This window comes from Pleurodeles waltl, chromosome 2_2 (assembly GCF_031143425.1).
Source record: "Pleurodeles waltl isolate 20211129_DDA chromosome 2_2, aPleWal1.hap1.20221129, whole genome shotgun sequence".
NCBI classification, from domain to species: Eukaryota; Metazoa; Chordata; class Amphibia; order Caudata; family Salamandridae; genus Pleurodeles; species Pleurodeles waltl.
The window spans coordinates 665,827,721-665,834,383 of NC_090439.1; positions in this window are offsets into that span (position 1 = coordinate 665,827,721).

Consider the following 6,663-nt stretch of genomic DNA (forward strand, 5'->3'; position numbering starts at 1 on the left):
GAGAGACCAGATGGCCGGGCCACAAAGACGTACGGCTTCCCAGATTTTAGCTGTATTTTGGTTAATTTCTCGGTCCCCATAAGGGGAATCCACAAACTCCAGGTACCTTTAGACTCTCCAGGATGTTGGAAAAAAAAGGACACAAATTTGGCGTGAATAGCTTATGTGAAAAAAAAGTTATGGGGGCCTGAATGCAAACTATCCCAAGTAGCTAAAAAAAAGGCTTGACACAGGAGAGGGAAAAGGCTTGGCAGCAAAGGGGTTAAACTGCTTCAGTAACTGCTGAAGACCTGAGCCAGAGAGATACGTACAATATCACAAGCTTACACCAGCAGGGTCAGGATGTCACGGGGCCGCTGGCGGTGCTTGCGGCGGTGTCAGTAGTGGCGGTGCTGGCGGCGGCCTCTGTGGCAGCGGTGCTGGCGGCGGACGCTGTGGCAGCGGTGCTGGCGGCGGCCTCTGTGGCATTGGTGCTGGCGGCAGACTCTGTGGCAGCGGTGCTCGTGGCAGACTCTGTGGCATCGGTGCTGGTGGCGGACTTTGTGGCAGCGGTGCTTGCGGCGGACTCTGTGGCATCGTGCTGGTGGCGGACTCTGTGGCAGCGGTGCTGGTGGTGAACTCTGTGGCAGCAGTGCTGGTGGCGGTGCTGGTGGCAGGCTCAGTGACTGCGGTGCTGGTGGCGGGCTCAGTGACTGCGGTGCTGGTGGCGGTGCATGTGGCGGTGCAGGTGGCAGTCTTCTCCGCCGCACTGGTTGGCGTCGACACGGACAGAAGGTGTGACACTGGTCCCATAGTCGGTGCCACCATGCCCTCTCCTAACCTGCCCTTGAGTTTCTGGCCCTTCCCCACCTTGGGTGGTGGCGCAGCTGTCCTGCCACCATCCCCTTTTGTTTTCCCTGAGCCCTTGGTGGCAGGTGTTTTCGCCTTCTCCCCCCCGAATGTGGGCAACTTTTTAACTTTCGCAGGTGGCGGAATATCCTTGCCCTCGCTACGTGGCACACTGGCTGCCCTGTTGCTTGGTGCGCTCCAAAAGCTCGCTGTTGCTGGGACCACTGTGCCCGGTGATGTGGTGGCTGAGGTGCTGGGTTGGGACCTGGAAAGCCTGGACCTAGGGGACGGACCGGGGGGGGGGGAGGTGTAAGGAAGAGGTCAATGTTAGACAGGAAAAGTTTTTTAGACACACTGGGATGGGTAGATGGAGGGGGTTTGGAAGTGGAGGAAGAGGTAGTGATTGTAGGAGATGTAAGAATGCTGTATTTGGGTGAAGGTGCATGGGCTGGAGGCTGTTGTGAGGTGGATGGCTGATGGGTGGGTGTGTGCCTGCGTTTGTGTACTTTGGGAGGTGGGCTCACAGACAGAGGTAGAGGACACAGGGGATGTGTAAATGGTAGTGGGGGTGGTGAGTGCACATGAGCGGTGTGTGCTGATGGGCGTGCTGTGATGGAGGTAGTGGCTGAGGATGTAGTGCATGCAGGTGTGAGTGGAGACGAGACTGGGAGGGAGGAGGATGACGTGGAGGAGGGGGACACAGTGGAGGCACTGGATGTTGGTATGTCTGCATGGGAATGATGCTTGTGTGAGTGCCTGTGGGATGTGTGATGCTTATGTTTGCCTGAGACACCCTTGTGTGATGAGGTGTGTGCATGCTGGTCTGATGGTGTGCTTGGGATAGGCTGAGGTACAGGGGATTGGGTCTGGGTGGAGGAAGTTGGAGGGGGAGGCTGGACACAGGGACAATGGCTGCCATCAGTGATGAGGGCAGAGCCTGAAATACTCTCTGTTGGGCTGCCTGGCCAGAATGAATGCCCTCCAAGTATGCATTTGTTTGTTGCAAATGCCCCTCGACACCCTGGATGGAATTCAGAATGGTAGATTGCCCAACAGTGAGGGATCTCAGGATGTCAATAGCCTCCTCACTGAGGTGCCTGGGGCGAAGGAGATGCCCATCCTCCTGGGTGAGCAGCCACGGGACACACGCTGAGGGGCTGCTGGGAGGGCGGTGCTGGTGGGGGGGGGGCGGCTGTACATGTTGATGCGGGGGGCACAGAGGGTCCTGCCATCGCACGGGAGTTCCCATCAAAGGAGGAGTCGCTGTCGCTGAAGTTACCTCCTGTCCCCGCCGTGGAGCTCCCCTTGCCCTCCGTCCCACTGGTGGCTTTAGACTCCCTTGTCTCGCCCTCCAGGGCCATGTGGGATGCAGCTCCCTCCTGCTCCGGTGCCACTGCTCCTCCGCCTGATGATGCTATTGCACACAAGAACAGGGAGACCACAAAAAGGGTGGGGGAAAGACAGAAAAAAGACATGTTCAGTGCATGCAATACCACTACCGTTGGCAGACACTACAAACACAGCAGCCCTCTGCACTACGCCATGCACTTAGAGTTCCTAGAGTAATCACATGCCCAAGGAGTACAAGGCCTATGCCCGATTGCTGCACACACGGAAGTCACAGGAGCCTGACTAGGTGTAAATGGCTCTTACCACTGGTGGGGTTGGGGTGCCACATAGCCTGCCTCACAAAGGGTCCTTGCCTACAAAGCTCGCCCTGGCCTAGGGTAACCCACTGCCCACCTCCTCGACCCAGACACCTCGTAATGCGCGCAGAGTCAGATGGATGTGACGGTACTCACCCCTTTGTGGCTGCTGTAATGCCCTCAAGCGCCCATCCAACTCCGGATACGCCACCGCCAGGATCCGGAACATCAGGGGGGTCATGGTGCGACTGGCACCCCTCCCACATTGGGAGGCCATCCCCAGCTGGGCCTCCCCCATCTTCTTGCTCCAGCGGCGAAGGTCCTCCCATCTTTTACGGCAGTGGGTGCTCCGTCTGTGGTGGACCTCTAGGGTCCGGACATCCTTGGCGATGGCACGCCAAATATCCTTCTTCTGGTGGGCGCTGACCTAGAGGAATAGTACAGGGGAAAAGGAAAAACTTTAACTGTCTGGACCTTCACAGTCATTGGCCCACATTCCCACCCTTGCCCTGACGCACATACACTCACCGTCTGCACATGCAGGCCTCAGTCCCCTCCCCCATGTATCTTCCATCCACACCACTCCAAACAGGCATTGCCCATGCAGCATGCTCACAGTGTACTCACCTGTTTGTCTGGAGGACCGTACAGTTGTGTGTACTGGGGGAGGACCCCATCCACTAATTTCTGCAACTCCTCCAAAGTGAAGGCAGGGGCCCTTTCCCCAGACACATGAGCCATTGTCGCTTCCAGACTGAGGTCACAGCAGCACTTGCAATGTAGGTCCTCTCCTGTTGAAGGTCAGGTATCAAGTGAGTGAACAGACAGAAAATGCCGATCACGTCCGCGTTGGTGCGTACCGTCACCGCTGGCGTACATCGTCATTGGCTCCTGGGACCCTTAGGGTCCAATGTTAACCAATGCAGGATTGCGCTGCAGTTTTCGACCGCCTACCGCGACGGTGTAGAACGCCAGCGCAGTTACCTCATATCCCCTTGTCCCACCTTACAGGTCAGGCAGCCGCCATTTCAGGGGGCCACATGGCATTAATAATAATTATGTCACACCTATCTAGGCCTTGCATACACACAGTAACAGGCACACTGCAGATTTACAAATGTTTGCTTCTGACATTTAGTTATACCTCAGTGTTGGCTGACTCTCTGTTCGCTGTTCTCCTCCATAGGGCACGTGCGCTGGGGCAGGTGGTGAGATGGCGGCATCCTCCGGTGTACAGACCACTGGTGGACCTGTCGACAATGGAAGAGAGAGACGTAATAGTCACCTACAGACTTGATCGTGTAACAATCCAGGAACTGTGTACCCAGTTGGAGCCAGACCTGATGTCAGCAATCCGCCATCCCAAAGGAATCCCCCCTCTAGTGCAGGTCCTGTCAGTACTCCATTTCCTGGCATGTGGGTCTTTTCAAACAACAGTGGCCATTGCATCAGGGATGTCCCAGCCTATGTTCTCAAATGTGTTGTCCAGAGTGTTGTCTGTCCTGCTGAAACACATGCGCAGCTACATCGTTTTCCCTCAGGTGGAGGATTTGCCAACAGTGAAAGGTGACTTCTATTCCCTGGGACATTTCCCCAACATCATAGGTGCCATGGAGTGAACAGGTGCACAGAAACCGGAAGAGCTACCATTCAATGAATGTGCAGATGGTGTTTTTGGCCGACCAGTACATCTCCCATGTGAATGCCAAGTTTCCTGGCTCAGTTCATGACGCTTACATTCTGAGGCATAGCAGCATCCCTTATGTGATGGGGCAATTCCAGAGGCACCGTGTCTGGCTAATAGGTGAGGACAAGGACCCTATACCCTGTGAATAGTTGTCTGGTATGGGGTTGTCCCTAAGGGTTAGTGTGTGTCTAACAGTTGTCCCTCGACATTTGCAGGTGACTCTGGTTACCCCAACCTGTTATGGCTACTGACCCCAGTGAGAAATCCCAGGACAAGGGTAGAGGAACACTACAGTGAGGCACATGGGCGAACTAGGAGAGTGATCGAAAGGACCTTCTGCCTCCTGAATGCCATTTCCGGTGCCTCCATATGACAGGTGGTTCTCTCTACTACACACCAAAGAAGGTGTGCCAGATCATCGTGGCCTACTGTATGCTGCACAACTTGGGATTGCTACGACAGGTGCCTTTTCTGCAGGAGGGTGCTCCAGAAGGAGGTCTTGTGGCAGCTGTGGAGCCTGTGGACAGTGAAGAAGAGGAGGCAGAAGAAGAGGCTATCGACAACAGAAACAAGGTTATCCAGCAATACTTCCAGTGAGACACAGGTAAGAAGATGTCACTGCCTCACACCTCTCATACAATTGTTAGACCTATCATATGTCAGTCACTTTCACCCAGTGTATGGACCTTGACTTGTCACTTTGCCTTTCAGTTTCACAGATATGGGTCCCACTGTGTGACCTTTGCTATATTACCTCATGGACTAGAGCTGTGTTACATCGGTATGTTGACAATACAATCGACATTGCTATATTCCATAGTTATTTCAAATACACATTTGTGAAAGCACAGACTGACTCCTGCTTGTTTTGTGATTCAAGGGTGTTTATTTCAGTGCAAAATAGTGGAGGGGGTTGTAAAATGGACACGGGTGATGGTGGAGGAATGTCCATGGCAGAGTCCAGTCTATTTGTTTCACAGGTGCATTGTCCAAAGGGGCATAGGAAGTGGAGCTAGGGCAGTTGATGGGTGGACAGGGTGACGTAGGGGGACAGAGGGATGACATTCAGTGGGGTCTCATTTCCTGGTGGGGGTCTTGGCATTGTTCTCTGTCTTTGTCCTGAATCTCAGGTACCGTTTGTGGGGTGGTTCTCCTTCTGCAGGGGGTGGGGTGCTGGTGTTGTGGTCCAGTGGTGGTGCCTCCTGTCCACTAGCGCCGGCGGAGGTGGTGGGCTGTTCATCATCCAGGCTAGTGTCAGGGGCCCCTTGTTGTGCCACAGTGTCCCTCCTGGTGTTCACAAGGTCCTTCAGCACCCCTACAATGGTGACCAGGGTGGTGTCCATGGACCTAAGTTCCTCCGTAATCCCCAGATACTGTTCCTCCTTCAGCCGCTGGGTCTCCTGAAACTTGGCCAGTACCGTTGCCATCGTCTCCTGGGAATGATGGTGCGCTCATATGATGTTGGAGAGGGCCTTGTGGAGAGTGAGTTCCCTGGGCCTGTCCTCCCCCTGTCGCACAGCAGTCCTCCCAGTTCCCCTGTTTTCCTGTGCCTCTGTCCCCTGAACCGTGTGCCCACTGCCACTGCCCCCAGGTCCCTGATTTTCTTGGGTTGGTGGGTTTGCCTGGGTTCCCTGTAGTGGTGGACACACTGCTGCTTGACGTGTCCTGGGGACAGAGGGATGGGCCCGCTGGGTGGGTGCTGTGCTGGTGTTTCCTGAGGGGAGAGGCTCTGTGGTGGCTTGTGCCAGTGTGAGGGGAACCGACTGTCCCGAGGTCCCAGATGGGACCATCTTGATCCGGTTGGACAGAGCTGCTGTCATCACTGTGGGCCTCTTCTGTGGGGGGGAGTGGACATGTCTGGAACCTCCTGTCTGGTGACGTTGGGTAGGGGTCCTGCCGGGGTATATAGGCATGATTATTGCATCTGTGTGTGCCATCATGTGCAATGGGTGAGTGACCCTGTACTCCAGTGCTTGCATTCTTGTGTAGGACCTTGTGTGATAATTGGTTTGAGGATCTATGTGGGTATCTGTAGTGGACATGCTTTGGTGATGGGTGTCCATGCTTTGGTGTTGCATGCAGGGCTTGATGTTGGGATGTGTGGGTTGTGATAGTGGGACATTTGTGAGGTGTTGGAGTGATGGGGGTGAGCGTGAGGGTGGGGTACGTGATAGCATGCAGGTAGGGTGGGGGATGTAATGGTTAAGATTTGACTTACCAGAGTCCTTTCCTCCTGCTTCTCCTGCGAGGCCCTCAGGATGCAGTATAGGCAAGGCCTGCTCCTCCCATGTTGTTAGTTGTGGGGGAGGAGGTAGGGGTCCGCCGCCAGTCCTCCGAACTGCAATCTGGTAACTCAGTGGTTCCCAAACTGTGCGCCGCGGCTCCTTGGTGCGCCGTCAAAATTAGCCAGGGGCGCCGCACACAGTCTGGAAACCACTCGGAGGTGCTTTTAATCGGTAGCTTTTCACCGTGGTTTTGGAAACAAAACCCCCTGCATTAATT